The 19,818-nt window shown below is 38.7% G+C and overlaps 1 protein-coding gene across 1 annotated transcript in view; it reads left to right on the top strand.

Moving 5' to 3' along the window:
• Positions 1–19,818, top strand: part of LOC131573001 (PDZ domain-containing RING finger protein 4-like) — a 240,714-nt gene that overhangs the window by 99,092 nt on the left and 121,804 nt on the right. The gene's annotated exons all lie outside the window — the stretch shown is intronic.

The raw sequence follows: 19,818 nt of genomic DNA, 5'->3' as shown, positions 1-19,818 counted from the left end.
TTTCCCCTGAGAGCAATGACATTTTACATCAACTGCAAGGATTTCATTGTTCACTTTAGAGATATCTGCTTTCTTATGTATTCCTTAGAAGCTCTGAGTTGATTTATATTTTTTAATTTTAAAGCTTTGTAGTTTTTGCCGTATTAAACAGTAGATTTTTATGTCACCTGAATGCTTCTCCAAAGCTTGTGCCATGTAAGCTCTTATGGAAGAGGATGTTGCTGTCATTCTGTCTAAATCAACTTAAGAGAGCAGTGTCATTACAAATGTACAGGCTGGTGTGTAAGCAAAACCTCCTGTTACCACTGACTGCTTAACAGAAAGCAACAAGGCTCTAGTTTTCCTATGGAGAGAGACTGAGCTTTGCCTTTCCAGATTTGGATTTTTGATGTTGGTGCATAAAACAATACTTTAATACTTGCACACACCAGGATGGTGTAGCACCATTATGACAAATGATATTAAGATGAACTAACACAATGGAAGGCCAAAGGTGATGTATTTTGTCTTATTTAGTAAAAACATGGGCATTTAAAAACACATTTATCATTGTAATTCAGGAGCATGCACTGGGATTTTGTCTTCATGTCCAAAGCAGGAGACAGTTGAAAATGGTCAACTGTGTGTATATTGTGTGATTAAAGATTTTTAGAGACTTTGATTACATCTCAGTAAAGATCATGAGTGTAAAACTGCATATCTTCATTTTCCAGTGCCTACATTGCATTGATTAGCAATACCATTCGCAATGTTCCACACAAACTGATGCAGCTAAATTGACAGAAAGGACAAAACAACATTAGCTAGTGTCTTGCCGTATTCCACCAGACAAGCTTTTATATTCCTGATAATCAAAAGTTTAAAATATTTTAATAGAACTCTAGATTGTAATAAAATTTGAGAGCCAGACATAAGTAATTATGTCTTATATTTATGTTAAGTTGTCGAAAATGCTAATAAAACATATTTGTGGGTTTTCCCTTTAATGAGTCTAACAATAAAACAAAATAATTGCTGAAGTTTCCACTGGCTTTAAGGCCCTAAAAGAGAAGGTTCATCAGTGTCTTGATATCAAGCTTGTTTTTTGTGAATTATGGCCATTTTCTGCAATAAAATTTGGTTTGGTGGAAGAAATAGATTTGCAAGCCTGGTTTTATTAGTGTGACTAGATATTGTGGAACTAAAACAAGGAAATTCTTGCATACTGTCACAATTTGCATCCATATGGATCATAAACTTCTCTATGCATATTTCACTCATAGACTTCAAGTGGCATTATCTCATCACAGAGGGGGGAGCAAAGAATTCACTTAAATTTAGAAATTGTCCTCGTTACTGAATGTCAGATAAAGGCGAAGCCTTTAAATAGGAGTCTCCCTGATTTACTACCTTTAATGTGCACAGGAAGGGATGTGCAAAGCACATCATTAGTGTGACAGGGTGAAAGGGGCAACATGTTTCTTCTGTTACAATGGAAAGAGGATGAATCTGGCACAGCTCTGATGTCAGAACCTCCATCACCTTTCTCACAGATGATGTAGATTTTAATTGTACTCTAGGCTGATTCACATCACACCAGCTCCTACGTGACATTGAGATAGATGAAGCCATTTGTTGGCATTATCAGAGCCAGCTGTGTGCTTGGCTGCAGCTACAGTAGGCATTATATCTCATGCATAATCCTCTCATTGAGAGAGGATCACAAGCATCTGAACCATATGGCAAATAATTTTATTATGATCAAAAAAAGGACTCTTGAAGCTAGTTAAACAGAAGAGTCCTTGAAATTCAATCAGAGGAGGTTTTTATTTTCATGTAGCATTATCATCTTAAATTAATTTTTAGCTCTGCCATCATCTGTGAAATAGAGGAATGTTATTTTTCCCCAAAAGTAAGAAATTAATGTTGTGATTACAAGAAACAGCAAGCAGACTTGCATAGCTTGATTTTTTGATATTTGAAGAGTGCCTTGCAGATGTTAATGACTTTTTTTCACTAATTACACACTTGCATCACTCAGAAGCCCAAACAAGAAGTAGGAAGTGCCTGAAATTAAAAAAGCAGGGGAAGGGGAGAGAATTGTGCACATTAAGCTATGGGAGTGCTGTGTTGATGTCTTAATGCCTCGGTTCCTGAGTGCTGTTACCATTTCCTAGGGATGAAAACATACAACCATAGTAAAAGCCCATAAGCCATTGCTCTTTAAATGATAAAAAATAAAAAATAAAAAAAAATAAAAAAGGTGATAAGGAAGAAGAGAGAAGCTTCAGCTTTGCAAAGGTACTTCTGGGAAGCTGGGGGCAAGGGAGGAAGCAGAATATGGGTATCAAAGACAACATCAGCCAGACTTTTTAGTCTAGGAATTAGTGAAAACAACTTTCAGCAGGATGAAGGTATTGCTCAGGGGCCTGATTCTTTTTACTTCTTGATATACAAGGAAAACCCTTGCTGATATCTTTGGACACCCTTGGGCATACCAGCATCATACCAAGAGGCAGCCAGAGCACGCATTGGCTCACTACAGGGGTCAGTGGCTGCTGGAGGATGCTGTGTTAGAGGGGAGGCAGTGTCTGCTGTTTCAGGGCTTGAAAGGCAGAAAGGGATAACACGAATCACACGGCATGTGAATAGACTGTGTGTGTGCTGGAAAAGATGTGTGCTATTGAGGACTTGGCCCTGGGGACATGAGCATTTCTGTGGGCCACCTGGTAATGCATGGACTATCAGCAACTTTCATACTGCAAACTTACAGTACATAAATAAAGGTTCACCAGAGCCAAATAGCAACAGCTGCCTTATCTGGAGGATACCTTTTTTATTTGGTACTTTATTGACAAATAATAAAGCCTTTAATTGGGCTGTGGGAGGAATATAGCCATGTAATTTACAGAACCTTTAATTTTCTAGTGCTGCATGCCTGAAACAGATTGTGGTTGTTATTGCAGCCTCCTGAGTTAAGCAGAGGTCCTGGCTGAACTGCTGAAATACTGTGAATTGTGCATCTTTATTCTCACATTTAGAAAGTGTCTCTGTGTGCCTTGGGGGAAGAAGAGGAACAGGGGGAGGAATTCCTGTTTCTTCCTCAATAAAATGGTGATTAAGAATTTGTCGCTTCAGTTACTAAAATAAGAGTCAGCGAAAAACCCCCAGCCAGGCTATTGCTCTGGTGGCTTTCCCTGCAAACCTCCCATCACTCTCAGCAGGATGGGAAGCAGAGCTGTGCTTGTGGAGCAGGCTAACAGGGAAGAATTGCCTTTGCTGCAGCAGCTGCTGAACTGAGACTTTCTGGATCATGAATGTATGTAAATATGTCCAACTGTTTGCCCTTCACACATCTTTGGCAAGTTTGGAGTAAAAAATACTGCACTGCTCCATTAGTTTGCTTGCCTATTTCCACAGCAGATGCTGTTATGAGCACTGAGATGTGTTTCTAGGTGAGCCTCCCTGTCTGAAATAAGATAAAGGTTAGAGAGACCCCAGATAGCATCTTGAAATGAATATAAAGCAAACTTTGACAGTAAGGTATGCCCCAAAGTCCACTGCAAAGACACAGGGTTGTTAGCTCTTCAGTCCATTAAGAAAAGCAGAAAGCAGTTGTGGCTCCTGCATGTTTGTTTATTACTCATTTCTCTCTCTCCTGCAGAGTAACAGCTACTTTGCAGAGTTTGTACAGGTTTGATTCCTGACTGTATTTGCTGAGTGACTAAAATGGCTGCATTTGGATGCCAAGCTATACTTCATAGGGATTTCACTGGCAATGAAGGTTATGTATAAATAATGGATGAAGAAGGGTGACAGGACCTGAACACTTGTGGCTTGACAGATTATCTTGTGATGTATTACAATTAGATATGCGTCAGTGTCACTTCATTTATTCAGCTCGTAAGGGTGTATAACTCTTAGATTTATTTGAAGGTGGATTTATTAAGAGCCTTAGTCATGTCCTCTCAAAGTTCAGAATTGATTTTTAAACACTCTTACCAGCTTTCTAAATCACTTTGCTCTTAAGAAGAATGTGATTTTTTTTTCTCATCTTTTTTAATTACTTGGGATTTTATTAGCACATATAATAGAGGAGTTTGTTTATTTCTTAAAATAATTTACTTTGCTCAAGTTAAGTACTTGCAAGGTGAGAGACCACTTTGTGTATTAGCAGGTTAACAAATCTATTTGGCCTTTGGGAGGAAGTTGTCTGAGTTGTTTGTACAGGAAGCTGGTAGATAATAAACCCCAGCCACCATTAAATGGTATTACCTAGAATTGGAGCATCTAGTGAACAGGAAATAAGATGAGCAAAGATTTTTGTATGTCTTTTTGCTATTTAAATAGGAGTAATGAAAAAACCTGTTGTTGAAAGATGCAGAATAAAATGCTGCAGGAGATGTGAGACATCAAATCTGACTTCGTTGCAAATGGAGCCTCTCAGACTGCCAGGTTATAGCAGAAAAGGGATTAGTGTTACAATCACAGTAATTTTCTAAACTACCATAATGTTTTTACCCTTTTTTTCTTCCAGATGTGTTTCTCTCTGTCATATACACAGTTACAGAACAATTTATAACAAATACCAGCAGTGTGCTCGGCCTTTCTGGGCTCCTTTAGGCAGGACCTTTATTGTTTCCTTTGAAGTCATCATTTATAAAACAAACTGTATTTTTCTGGTTTTGAGTATTTCTTAGCAAAGGGGGTGGGTGTAGGACAGCAGGTGGCCACAGAACCCAACAGAAGCTACAATCCTCCAGAAAATCAACACTGTCTCCCCCGCTGCCTCCCTCCCCAGCACATGCCAACCATCAAACGTGTTACTCATTTCATAGCAACCTCCTCCTTCTTCAGATAGGAACTTAACATGGTTTGGGGATAAATTACTCTCGTAGCAAAGCTGATCCAAGCCAACAAGGTTTCAGAGCACTTGCTCTGTCTTGTAATAGCAGATGATAATTGATGGATGACCGGCGTGCAGGACCCTGACAGGCTGCTTGGCTGCCCTTTGCACTCTGCCAGTTCAAGCCTTACAAGTGTGAAATAGCCAATTACTGGAATACCTATTGAAAGTAATAGGCCAATGAGCAAATGGCTACTGTGGGATGTGGTGGTGTTGTAGGTGGAAGAACGCCAAGATAAAGTTCTGCTCTGAGCAGCTGCTCCCACCACAGCTTGATAATGCTATTGGATGGCCAGATGATGAGAGAAAGGTACTTCCCCATTTGAACTGCAAGTGTCCTGCCTTGTATTGACTTAAAGTTTATGATGCATGATACCATCTTGTTACCCAGATCCTAATTTGCAGAAATAAATCCTCCTTTTAAAAGGTAGTTAAATAGGTAATAGGGATAGTCACGGCCATGGATTTTGTGAAAAAGCATTAAATACAATTTTTGCTTGGAATGAAAAGTCATATAGTGTGCAGAGTGTTAATATTTGCCAGCCATTTGCTATTGACAGAACAATTTATCTTGATAAAGGACAGTGAAAAATTCCAATCTATTCACTGGCATCACATTATCAGCAGTAATATATGACTGCATCTAAATATAAGGTTCAGATCTGATACAGCTGAGGAGTTTCTGGTAATTTTCCTGTAAATATATTGTGTACTGGACAATGAAAAAATGTCATTTTTGCCATGTAATTGGATGACCTATTTTTATGTGAGATTTAAAGTTTTACTGTGTTTAATGGAATAGACCATAATATTTCCTTTTTGGGTAACCTGTTTCTTTTTATAAGACTTTAGCAATATAATGGATATTACTAGATTTGACAGAGCAGAACTAGCAGACAAAGAAAGATAGAAGCTTAAGTATTAGTCTGGTGAAAGGAAGATTCTGTGACCACACAAAATTGTCACAGGGGGAAAAAATCTATCTGAAAATATTATCATGAAATTGTCTGCTGTCAGTCATTAGCTTAATATGGATAGTGTGTCTTTTTTTTTTTTTTTGCCAGGACAGGAATGCTTATGGGTAATTTTTAGGCATGTGCTTCTTAACTTCCTTAGCAAAAATATGTGATTCTTAATTTTAAATTGCATTAAGAACCTGTCTTATTTATTTCAAAATTTATTAGAAAAAAAAGTGGCAACTAGCTTTGGAGGAAGAATTTCAAAAGTGTTTGGCAAATTCTTTTATCCTTGTTTCTGAATTGGACAGCAACCATCGTGTAAAGACCAGAAGTGTAAATGAAGCCAGCGTTAGTGCTCTGTATAATCCGTGGGTTTTTTCAGTTCCCAGTCACTTGTTTGGTGCTGAAAAGAGAAATGACAAATGGTGTTTTACTCTTTTCCTTTGAATCTTCTATTAACAATTATCAAGTCCATTTTAGATGGAAAGAATAGAAGATTGATTCATTTGATACTCGACAAAGATCAGCCACAAAAATAAGATTATTGTTTAAATCAGGGCAAAGTTTAAAAAAAAAAAAGAATGAGGTAAAAACAGGCATTTTGATCATGATTGCTCTATTACCTTTAAAAATGTGGTGGCTTTTACTTTATACTTAAAACTCTGAGGGGAAAACTATTATCTATTTCTATTTTCACATTTTGTTTTTTTCTGAGTGTATCTGATTATAAAATCCCTATGTGTGGTGTTCTGCATGAGAAAGAGAGCCTCTCTGCTTATCTCCTGGAAGGACAGATACTCACTCGTGAAGATTTCCACGAGAGGCATTCACACTGTCCTGAGACTTAAAAAAATTATTAGGCATGTGCTGGGCAAAGAAATAAAGTTTCTAATGATTGAAGCAGTGAAAAACCTCACTAGGAAGTGAAAACTTCACTAGGAAGGCCAAATCTGAATAATTCATTTCCATTTTAAGGAATAAGATGTGTTCAGAAGTTTCTATTAAGATTTCATTTGTGGACTCCTCTGCAAGGCTAAAGATTCTGTACGTTTTTAGCAGACTAAAGGCAGCTAGGCCTACCATCGTTCCTGGGAGAGTGGGAAAAAGTAATTATTTTTTCTCTTTTCTCTTTTTCTTCAATCCAACAGCTTTCTTCTAATATTTTACTTTCCAACTACTTGACTGCCCTGAGAGGAGAAACAGTCTGCTGTTATACCCCAAACCATTTGTCCTTCCCCAGTTACTGTGTCTGCTGAGCATCGTTTTATTGAGCAAGGCTAATATCCCCAAATTGGAGCAATCCTTCTGTCATTCCCTTGCCTTGTTAACTCCTCTCTGTTGTTCCTCTGAGAAGTTATGAAGAGGAGCAGAGGTGTCACTCTCGCCTGACTATAGATCTGGTGGTGAATAGAGGCTCACATTGGAGAGGTTGTCTACCCAGCCATGAGAGAAGGGCTTGCTTCTGTCCCTGGGGGCATCTTTTCCTCAGCAACTGATGTCCTGGCTCTCAGCAGGAAGAGCTGAGTGTTCTCTGGCAAACAGGTGGTTGGAGTGCACAGGGGGTTTAAGGGCCTTTGCTGTATACCCTCCTGCGTCTCAATTTGTTAAATCTGTGTGTGAGTTCAGTGTCATTGCCAGGACATGCAAGGAAAGCAATAAAGGCTGCTCCACATTAGCAGTCCCATGTGGTGTTAAGAGCAGAGAGGGGAGATCTCAATAATTCCTTCAGCTGCTTGGGATCTTTTTCATTTGGGATCATATAATTAGGTTTTTTTCTTTTTTTTTTAGCTGTCTGACACAGGCAAGAAAAATGGACTCTATATCCCTCAAATGAATGTCTGGGACAAAACAGAGGTAGTTCCTTTTTTCCTGGTAAAACTCTCAGGTGCCATCAAAGAAAAGACTTTTATGTCTATCAGAGAGTGAGTTCTGTAGGAAATTTTATCTGAGGAAATCATGAAGAACAGACAAATGCTACAGCCAGTGCTAAAGAGAGAAGTTGAAGAATTCCCTCAGAATTTTTGACTGGGGAATGATGGACACTGAAGCTATTTGACACGGATAAATGTGGAATATCCTAAGCTGTGCATTTATGTTCCTTTAAAGACTAAGTCCTAAATTAATACTGGTAGTCATGTGCTGAATTTTTCTCTTATATTTATAGTGTTTTCTTTCTTCCCTTTCTTGGGTTTTTATTTATTTCATCCAACTTTGACTTGACTATGTCAATTTAATTGAAAAGATGAAACTATCACAAAAGGTGGAGGCAGATATGTCATCATCAGGTCCTTTTTCCATCATCTTTCACCAAAAACTGTCCATTTATATTTGTAACCTGTGAAACTGCAGTATTGCAGTGGAGTTTAGGCACAGTGATACAGGAGAACTTCCCAGTAGTTCTTATGGACACAACACTGGAGTTGCAAGGTGAAGGACGAGACTTCTCATTTTCAACACGTGAACTGATGACACACATATTCCACTTACTTTGTAGGTTATCCATTGTGCATGTTCCATCTTATGCATGTTCCACCTGGTCTCTCAGCTTCCCCAGCCTTCTGTTTGTGTAGCAGCACGCTGACATGTTAATGAGACGAGAACAGTTATGTGTGAAGAAGAATTATGCTGATGGTTGATGAAAAGCACACTCCAAGCTGTGGTAAAACGGTCACCTACTGCCGCTAATGCTTAGCGCGTCATGTTTTACAGGAGCACAGCATAGGACTGCTCTTTTTTCTGCCCCATAAAGGTGCTTCTTTGAAAGAAAGCCTGATCAGGGCAACAGAGTGTCGCCCAGGGCCAAGCTCACTCAGAGGCTGGGCCATGGTGGAGGCTTTGAGGCAAGCTCTCTGCTGTAGGGCTGGCACTGACTCACAGTCTTGCTCGAGAGTGCTCTGTCAGGACAGCATGTTTTCAAGGCATGTGTGTGTCACGTGTGGTTTGCCTCTTGTAGAGCTTATGAGGCCAGCATCGCTTGATTTCAAGCATCTGGTTTTAAGGCTGTAATATAGCCTTGGTCAAAGGCAGTTCAGCAAGGATATCATAGAGTCACATAATTATTTAGATTGGAAAAGACCTCTAAGATCACTGAGTTCAACCATTAACCCAGCACTGCCAAGCCCACCACTGCACCACTAAACCATGTCCCAAAGTGCCACATCTACACACCTTTTAAATACCTCCAGGGGTTCTGAACTCAGCAGCCTGTTCCAGTGCTTGATCACCCTTTTAATGAATATTTTTTTCCTGATATCCAGTCTAAACCTCCCCTGATACCTCACCAGCTTGAGACCATTTCCTCTTGTTCTGTCACTTGCTACCTGGGAAAGCAGACTGACTCTCACCTTGCTACAACCTCATTTCAGGTAGTTGTAGAGAGTGGTAAGGTTTCCCCTCCTTTTCTTAAGGCTTGACAACCCCAGCTCCCTAAGTGGCTCCTAAGTGGATTTGTGAGAGTCCAAGTATGAGTGCAGGAGGCTTTACTTGGCTTGACCAGCGATCAGGCACTCGCTAGGGCACGTGGCTGCCTTTGCTGCTGAGGAGGAAAACAACCATACCAGCAGACTCTTTTGTGTCTGTTCTGTCTGCAGCCTGAAGAGCCTTTGTGACTTTGGGAGAAAGCAAGTTGCTTTCTGATATAGAAACAAATCGAAATTGGGATGCTTACAACACTGATTGGGATTGCTCTTCTCTTTCAGTGATCCATCTAATTACCTCAATAATAAAGGATGTTCATGATTTTTGGCTTTGGAGCAATATTCTATTCAAACCTACTTTAGCTGCCTGGTAGGCTGGTTTAAACAAAATTGCAAAACACAAGACACTGAGCAAAAATAATCCCCGAAATTTTTAATTGCTTTATGGTAATTAATAATATCATGTTGAAATTCATTTCCATTTTTAGAAGTGGATTTCTTGTGCTGAGATAATTTTCAGCTACTGTGTATTGATTGGTGGAAAACATTTAATAGAAAAAGGAGAAATCATTTGGGATGATCAGCTACTGCTAAACTTCTGCCTACCTTCATTTTTTTTTAAGCTACCAAACACTTAGGAAGGAATATAATCAGAGGGGGAAAAAAAGTACATGAAAAACCTGTTAATGCTTGTGAACTTTACAATCTCATTTCAGATATTATGTAATGAGGTACTTGAGTACATGAGTAACAAAGTAGTAGAGATATTTGAATGGAGAATATAAGGATTTAGTTCTAGCTAAATAAGAAGCTACCTAAATGTCTTTGTTGATTTAAATATGTGAAGATTGAGGAAAAAAATGAAAACTATATCTATATCTTGCCTTTCACCCTGGTGCCTACAATCTTCCATGTGGGTAGACTGATCACTCTCAAGCTACTGCACTGTAGCTGTTACAGGAGTTTTGGTTTTAGTATTTTAAGAGGACAAAGGAAGGTCATCTCCATTAAAAAATCAGAAGCAAGTTTTCAGTTTCTGAAATTGAAAGATACTGGCTTATTAGAAAAGAAATGAATGTTGTTATGATGTGAATGTGCACCAGTCAATCACTAACAGTAACAAACTTGGGTTTTTGCACTCCTATATACAAAACATGCCAAATTTGCTGCTTTCACTGACTTCATTTGCAGCACTCATTTTTAACATCAGTGTCAGAAGCATCTCACGCACTTTTTTGCATTTGGCTTCTTCTCTCAACCACAATTAATTTTACCATAGCTGCTTTTACTCTCATTTATTCTGCATTTTGCCTGAAATGAAATTGTCATTTTCATTTCAATGTTACCTTGAATGTATGCTTGTTTTTTCCCCACTTCATGGTATTTTGAACTTTCCCCAATGTAGTTCTGCCTGCTTTGACATTTAAAAGGAGTTTCATTCTTTTTCCCAATACAAATAAAGATGTCACTTTAAAAAAAGTGGCTAAAACCCCAAAGTACTTACCATATTTATTATATTTCTTACTTTCCTTACTTTTCATGTCTTTTTGCCCTCATCCGGTTTTTTCATTGCATGATGTTCAGACCAATTTCAACATATTCCAAGCCTTTATCCTGGCACATCTTCAAATCCTGTGATGAGGCTCCCTTAGATAAGCAAGTATGACAAAACAATAAAGCATTATGCTGTATATAGAATTAGAGCAGGTGTTCATCAGCTGTGTCTTGACTGACAGGCTGCTGTATCTTTGAATAGAATGTCTGTCTCCACTTACAAATATTTGTTAATTTTTAATTAAATTCATTGCAAACATTCACAGGATGATACAGTTTCTATTTTTTGTGTGCATTCAGATACATATCACCCCTTACTTCAGTACTTGGCAACTTCTTTTGTTTTGCTTTGTTGGCAACATCTTTAAAGAAAAAAAGATGCTCATTTATGTGCTTTTACAAAGAAAAATTAAATGTAACAGAAATGCTTCCTTTTGCATGTGATGAAATACTTTTCCAGTTAGGTAAAGCAGTGTTTTCATAAAAAGTCTGTCTAAATGTGGCAATTAACTTCAGAATTTTTTTCACACAAAAAAAAGTTTGGAGTTTTTTAAGCATCTCTAGATGGAATAAAGCTGGAGTCTGCATTCAGTAGCCTGAACCTCAAAGTGTTCTTTGAAAAGAGGCCTCTGAAAGAGGTGATGCCAACAAGTAGCTGACTGTGCTGTTAATGGGGTTGGTTTGACTGCCTTTGGGGCTGAAGTGACCTTTTTGGAAACTTTCAAGCAAATACATGAGTGTCTCATCTAACCCCAGCACTGTGTTATAATTACCTTTACCCTTAAAACTTGCTGGAAACAAGAAATCTTTCACGTCTTGCCTAAGCAAGAAAGATGGTTCAAGAACTAATATAGACATTGGAGGTTTAGTTCCTTCTGCAATCAAAGGGAGAAGAAAGGCTTGAAGTAGGGGCTGGACAAGAAGAAAAATTAATCTGTTGAGTGGTTAATTGGGACTTGTCTTTTAACAGAGTCCTTTATTTGAAAGAGCTGGGCATGGCAGATCATTAAAGTAGAAGGTATCGAATAATCAAGGTATCGAGAAGGTATTGAATAATAAAGAATTAAAAAATATTGAAGAAATCAAATAATTCAGCAGTTTGCACATCAATTACAGAACAGGGGCAGTAAATGTGTAATAAATGAGTGACATTAAAAGCCTTCTTCATGGTCCAAAGTTAATTTGAATAATGTTAATTTACAGTTGACAAATTATGTCTTTTTAGCATTGGTAATCCAACCATTCATTAAACTGTTAAAGCAATGGCAATTAAGAATTACTGTCCAGTAGTGTTACTATGGTTAGTTACAGCAGGAATAGGTGTGAAATAACTTGCCTTACAATGTTGGAGAGAATGCAAATGTTTGCTCTTCTAGGGAGGAAGGCAGGAGAGGTGTGATGTTGCCATGTGGTCCTTGCCAGCTGCAGCATATTTTTTCTTTTATTTTACCTACAGAGTCATTTTTCAGGGAAGTGAGAAAGGACCTTGGGGGCCAGGGGAGCAGTGTGTGCTCTGTCTTCTGCTTGCTGCTGACTGGAGCAAAGCAAAGCTGCCAGTGGTGCTGATATCCTTTCATCCCTCCAGTGCCAAAGGGTGAGGGAAGCCAGGAGCCCTCTCTGGACATCCTGTCTAGGTCTTCATTCAGCCAGCACTAAATAGAGGTCAGAAACAAAGACTGAGTGATGTTTTCTTCCCTTCCTCATGCTCCTGACCCAAATTATGTTGGCCTCTGACATGTGGCATCCCCAACTAGTGGAGGTATGGTCTTGACCAGGCATCCCACACTGCTTTTCTTACATGAACAATGGTGTCACCTCTTGCCCACTGCCTCTTACAGTCATGTCACTCGGCATTCCTTGCAAATTCCATCTCCTTTGTGAAAATGAGGTATTGGGAGCAGTCATGGAGTGAAACCTCCAGCATCCTGAGGAACGGGGAGGTGAAGGGAAGGATCTGCAGACAGATGTCCCTTGTCCTGGCAGACAAATGTGAGCTTTTTGAAGGAGTGGCTGTGCAAAGATGCTGCTGGCCAAGTGGCAAGCATGCATTGTCAGAGATGGAAATACTGCTATGGGTCTTCTCAACAAAATACTTGGGCTGAGGACTGTGGTGCATGACATAGCACTGAATCTGAGCCATAAAATTCACATTTTTTCAGGTACTCAAAAGCACAGTGTTCCTGTGGTGAATAGTGTCTTCCTCATTGTCAGCTTTCTGAGGATTATCAGATCAGAGCTTGGCTGAATGCACAAGGAGTCCTGTGTCTGAGCACATCTCACATCCTTCACATGCTTTGGCCTCTCTTCTGGCCACTATGGCTGTGGGGAACAGGCATTTATTTTGTTATCAATGAGTGTACCAGCTGGGATGACCATCCTCCTGCTTATTTAAGAAGACTCTTGTTCTCTGAGTAGCCTTTTTTGACCTCAAGCATGATTCCATAAATAGAAATAAAATTCTGATGTCAGCCTGGGCTGTAAAGAAAGTTTTGTAGTGGGCATTTATGTCTTCCCCTAGGAATTACCCATGGGCTTCATGAGCAGTTTAAAGTGACAGGAATCAGTATTTTAATTTCCATCCCTTTTATGCCAGCTCAGAAGCCCCTGTCTCTCATTAAAATTCTGTCCTTGCCTGCTGCATATTTCTTAGACCCCCACCTGTTATGTCACCCAGACTTCTGATAGAGACTTATTTGGATAATGTCTGCAAGCAAAGAATTTTCCCCGAAAAGGTTGAAGATGGAGACACTCTGTCAGGACCTGACAGGTGTAAATTTCTTAATGTATGAGAAGTATATGAAAATACAAATCATCACTGAGAGCCAGCCTAAAGCAGACTGAGAAGCTGTCATAAGCAATTTTCAAAAAGTATGAGTTATTTGGTTCTCTTCCAGAAGGAACAACTCCACAGGCATAAATTTGTGAATGGTACTTGACAATTTTAACAATTCTTCCTCTCTCAGCCCTGAGCATGTGACAGGGATGTGATAGGGACTGCGTGCTCCCCTCTCTTCCCCAGCTGTGGAGGAGCTGCCATGATATTCACGGGGTGAATCCTGCTTTCCTGAATGTGAGTCATTTTTCCTTTTGCTTCCTCCTGAGGCAAATTTCAAGAAGCTGATTAATCTGACAGTTAGGCCATGCTGGAGCTTATTATTTGCCAAAAGAGGTGTCATAGCTTCTCTTATTTTCCATTTACCGAGAGCAATGGAGGGAAAAAAAAATAGCAGATGCCTTGTGACAGACACCTTAGCTATTTTGTATGCTCCTTGGTTTTGTAGATTCCTACTTTGGGCATGTGTAGATCATTGCTAACTGGATGGGCCTATGCACTGGTGTATGGAAATGGACTTTAGGAAGCGTTGTGCATGACTGGCAAATCAGTTGTAATTGAATAAATGTCAAGGTCAGAACAAACAAGTGATGAAGATGAGAAAGCCCTGGAGTGGTATCTGTTTCAAATCATATTAAAGGCTGTTCAGTAGTAAAGTGCTTCAGGGGACTATGTGAAATTAAAGAGCAATGAAGATGCTGCACAGTTTTAAAACAGAAGAATCTGTTTCCTCAACTGAAATTGAAAGCTGGTGCTTAGGAAATATCCTGGTTGAGGTGGCAAAGTTTATTTCTCTCTTGCAGGTGGACTAGAGCAGATGGAGTTAGAGATTTCTGACAGGTAGGAGGGCATGTGGCATGGCCCTGCTCAGCACTTTGCTCTGGGGTACAGTGGAGTGCCACAATGGCCTTGAGCGTGACCTGCATACAGACAGCACCATATCATGGTGATCATGGACATGTGTCTAACACTAAAAACTTGATACAACATTATATGTAAATACAATCCAGGATCCTAAAGAAGTCCTATGTAAGGATCTAGATTATTTTATTTTACATCTTTGTGAAGCTTGCATATAAATAGGCTACAGGAAACATCCAAAGTTTTCTCTGATTCTTTTACAAGCTCATTAACTTTGACTTATTATGGAGGCTGCCTTTAGACTGGAAGTGCAGGTGAATATAGAAATGTACAATGAAGAGCCCAACAAACTCCTTTTGTCCATGTGATTTGCTTTGAATAAAGTTTCATATGTATTATGTCACTAAGTGCAGGCTGTGTGTTTTTCAATGTAAAATCTAAATACTGAATCATTGCTGAGAGAGGGCAAGAGCAAATGATATTTGTTTCAGGTAAAATATCAATTGTCATTTTAAAGTATTGGAATGTTGTTTACTAGGTTACCATTGTATTTTTTAAGCAGCTAATTGTTGTGGTCTGATTTCAAAGTTATTGAGGTGCTGGGACATGTTTAAAGTTCAGGAGGAACTGGTCATGTACTTCAGAAACTTAAAGTATGTTTCTGTACTTTAAAGAGCCTAAACATCTTGAAAAGACTGTCTTCCTAGTACCCAGAGAGGTTTTGGTTTTTTTCTTACCTCTAGTCTCTAGGTTTTGTTTTTGGTTTTGTTTTTGGTTTTGTTTTTGTTTTGTTTTGTTTTTTTTTTTTATTCTGGAGAAGATCAGCTACTAAAAATCACAATTCCAAAATAAAAATACTTAACTATGAATAATATCAGCCAAGTAATATCTCAGGGGTGGTTGATGTTAAGAGTAAACCATGCTGTGGCCTTTGGGACTTTTACAGACCAAGTAGAAGAGTTACTTTGTTGCAATGGTGGCAATTATGTGAAAAGACTTGTCTGCTTCAGTTGAACTAAATTAGTAATAAATCTGGTTTCTTGAGGTGGTGAAATGACTGGTTCAATCTTGACTTAATTGTTTTTAATTTATTTTTCTGAAGCCAGAAATCATTAATCATTTTGGTACCTGTGTCCATGTGAGAAAATGAGATGAGTTTTCAGGCATGTGATAATGTGGCTTTAGGATTTTGTTTGACATTATTTTTTATCTTTACACAAAATGTTGAAAGTGAAATGTCATCACTCAATTTCTGTATGGTTCTCAAGGACAGGTGAGATGCCACAGGAGTAGAATACATTGGCTGTTATGAAAGACTTGAATGGTTTCAAGTGATACTGAGTGTCACCCCAGGACACTGAGAAATGCAAATTCTTACACAACCGCATAGTTATCCAGAATATAAGAAATAAAACAGGAGTAGGTTTTAAGGTCTTTTTGCTTTTTGCAATCCTGTGTCCTGATGCACTGAATGCCACTGTCCTGGGATGCCTTCTGAACCAGCTGTGTAACTCCTTATCCATTCATGAAGGACTAGCAGGGTTTGTTATTCTCATGCAGCATTTGCCTCTTGCTCATTGTAATGAGTTTAGTTTCAAAAATGTACCTGATGACACATATAAACTTGATTTTAAAAATCTTCATGTGACCATCCCTGTGTGGCATTGTAGAATGGTGATGGGGACCTGCTCAGGAGAGCAAGTATTTGTGAGGCTTGTCTCTCCTCTTTCATAGTGATATTTGGCCTTTGTTAGTCAAAGGCTACTTGTTGAAAGTGCGATACGGAGAACAGATTGCCAGGTCTTAATAGCTGAGATATTATTATCATTCAAAGTAGTTTATATTTTCGAAATTAGCTGTACACTGTTGCGCCATCTTATCTTATTCCTGTTTTCAGATATTTTTTTGCCTAATCTGGTCACAAAGGAAAGCTCAGTTTGTTTTTGAAATGAGTGAAAATGACAGCTGATCCTGTATATTTTGAAAGTAATTTCTACCACTGTAACAAGCCAGAATCAAAATGACTAATCAGTTATAAGCCAGCCCTCATTAACTCGCACTAAATTATTTTCATTTGGCAGATAAAATAGTCACTTTTCCACCCTTAATTAGAATTTGGTCTAATAGGATTGACAAGTCAATCTGGGGGGAAAATGCCCTTCTTAATTGCTTTTAAAACAGAGTAGTTTTTTTAACAGCATTGTTATTTATGTTATGGGAAAATTCTGCCTCATGAGCAAATGTATTCTTTTTGTTTTTAAAGCTTGCTGGGATTACCCATAGCAAAATAAGGTTAACTAGTGTTATCTTTAAACAACTGTGTTTATACAGGATTGCACTGTACTAAGGCTGTAATCAGGATTTTAAAATTGAAGTGTTTGAGGGAAGTAGCCCTTCACTTTCTTCATTCACTTTTCAGAGTCACAATCGAATGTGATAAGTTCAACTGACTTTCAGTGAAGCAAAAGAGGGGGGATATTCCTTAGCACCATATTTCCTGACTTAGCAATGTGATTTTTTTCAACTTAACAGCTTCAGGAATACACTAAATCTCTCTTTTGAAAAACATTCTCTATACATTTTTTCTCCACTAACTTGGCCAAGCATTATCAAATTACTATTTTCTTTCATGTCCTTGAAAATCTTACTTCTAAAATCTTAGCCAAATGGGGATAATTGGTGTGTATCCAGACAGCTCCAGTAACATTCTTTCTTCTTCCTTTAGCCCATGAATGGCCCCAAAATTTCTCATCTTGACAGAAGCAACATACTGCCTTCTACATGAAGTCAAAGGGCAGATAGCAGAGTGTATAAGTATTTGGAGCTGTTTTCCATCAGGATATCCTGATGAGCAGCTTGCCAGTTCTCTTCAGCAAAAACTGCTGGAGCTGATCTCCTGCTTTCTGGGACACTATGAGCTGCTTGCACTGATTTCAGTTAAGGATACTAGATAGGTCGATTTGCGTTGTTAAGTTTCATTTCAGTGCTGTACTCTCTTATACTGTTTTTGTAGCATAAATCAATAAAGCAACAATTGTTAGCCTGCAAATCCCACAAATAAGAAATATACTTATTTTAATGCTTCACAGTTTTTCTCCTTTCCAGTTTCTTTTTTTCTTTAACCACAGTTTGACTCTTCTGTTTTGGCAAACAGTGTACGAGGGCAGTACAAAACTCAAAATTAATGCCCTTGTGATCCCCCTCCCCCTCTAAAATTCTGGTCTTTTTTTTAAAGGGACTTGCTTCTACCTTGAAGTCTTTCAGATACTTTCTTTGTTATATGAAAATTCATATGAGATAAGGAACTCTCAATAAGAATTGGAAGATTTATAAAAGAGTTGGCTCCTTACGATAAGGTGGAGAACTCCTATCTTGTTCCTAGAACAAGTTCAGTGAAATCAATGACAGTTTGTTTCTCTCTATATCTTCTCTTCATCACTATACATCAACCTCAGAGCAGCCAAAGCTTTTTTGAATCTCATTCAGGAGAACATATGCAGTCCCCAAGTCTAAATCCAATCCAGCCTCTTTGCTGACACTCCCAACAGTGTTATTGAAAAAGGTGGTGTGTTTCCATGATGCAAACACCTGCCCACTAGGAACTAGCCTGAAACTGCCAGCTTGTTTCAGGCAGAACATTAAACAGCTGTCTGGTTGTAGTAAAGTTTAGTCACCACCAGCTGAGGCTGAAGTCAAATTTATGACCTGCAGGTGAGGGGCTTTGTATCCATTACTTGTGCCTTGAACCATCTAGTAATTTAAATGTCTTCAGAAGGGACACGTTTTGACAATTTAGTTAAAAAGAGAGAAGGGGAAAGGATTTTACAAAAAAAAAACTTACCATTTTTTTTCCTGTTGATAATTACATGCATTTAGTACTACTTTTGTATTTGCATGAGAACTTTGAGTAAATCCAGATGACATCAATTATGTCTATGGTATCCAGGCAAGTCCTCAGAGTTATATCACAGTGGAACTCAAATGCAATGCATATTATGCCATTGGATGCATCCTTTTCATCTCAGTCTTCACATATTTGAATGTCTCTCTCTGTTTAAAAAGAAGAGTATATTGACATAGTGTCTTTGTTTTATATAGATCCTGAATCTGCAATTTTGTAGCAGCTTTCCAGTCCCTACGGGGCATTTAACTTAGATTTGACAGAAGCCACAGAATGGTTTTGTAATGGATATTATCTGTGCTCTTGGTCCCTGGAATGCCTTTTAGATGGGCTAATATCAGCAAAATTTTAGTGGGTAGTCAGGGAATTATATAGAAAACATGTAATTGGACTTCATGAGAAATTGTTGACTAATACCCTTCTGATGGTACCTTGGAATCATCTATGGTTGAGTAATCTCTGTAAAGTGATTTGCATCACAGCCGAGTTAGCGTCAAGGGTATAGTTTGGACAGAAGGCACATTTTAGAAATTAGGATCTCCATTTTTTTTTTTTCCATGTGAAAATACATTACATATGCTCCCTGTTTTTCTCAGGGACTATCACAGGGCCCTAAAACATTTACAGCTTTGCTTATGCTAGAAGGAGGGTATGAAAGGAGACAAAATATGACAGTGGGGGCTGATGGCAGCATGAAGCTGCAGCTTTCCATGTGCTTTCAGGGCTTTGTTTATTGCTTTGTGCAGCACAGCCTAGATGAGGCTCATCAAGAGCCAGCTCTAATTGAAGCTCTCCTATAAAAGTGCTGCTATGAGCAGATGTGGCTGTACCAGGAATATTTTTTTTTTAATGCACTCACAAGTATTTTAAGACCTAAAATATTTCCAGACAGAAACAAGATAGTTTGCACAGGCTGAACATTTAAGCTTCATCGCAGACACATATCCCAGTTTTCTTACTCCATAACTAGTCCTCAGTTTCTCCTGGGAATCTGATCTGTACTTGCCCCCATTAATGCTGTGTGCTTTAAGGAGTTTTAGTTGTACTTTTCCATCTTGACAGAAACCACACCTTTTGGGATAGATTTTTATTGGAGATAGGAAGAAAAAAACCTCTCATTTATTAAGGATATCAGGAAATATCTAGGCACATTTTTAACTTATGTTTTCCCAATGGAGCCTACTTCCAGCTTTCCCAGGTGTACTTTTCCAAGTTCTGCCAAGGCAACTTGATGCCTATTGAAAATGTAAGTAGATTTCATAAATCTTTTCCTATCCACCTATCTCAACTCAAGCAATGGCAGCTGAGATGCTGCTCATCTCCACCCAGCATGGGAAGAAAGCGCAGCAAAATTTATTATGGACTGAGACAGAGTGGAAAAGGGTGGTAACTGTGTTTGGTGAAGAGTA

The sequence above is a fragment of the Poecile atricapillus genome, chromosome Z (genome assembly GCF_030490865.1).
Source record: "Poecile atricapillus isolate bPoeAtr1 chromosome Z, bPoeAtr1.hap1, whole genome shotgun sequence".
Taxonomy (NCBI): Eukaryota; Metazoa; Chordata; class Aves; order Passeriformes; family Paridae; genus Poecile; species Poecile atricapillus.
This window is presented reverse-complemented; position numbering and strand designations above follow the sequence as displayed.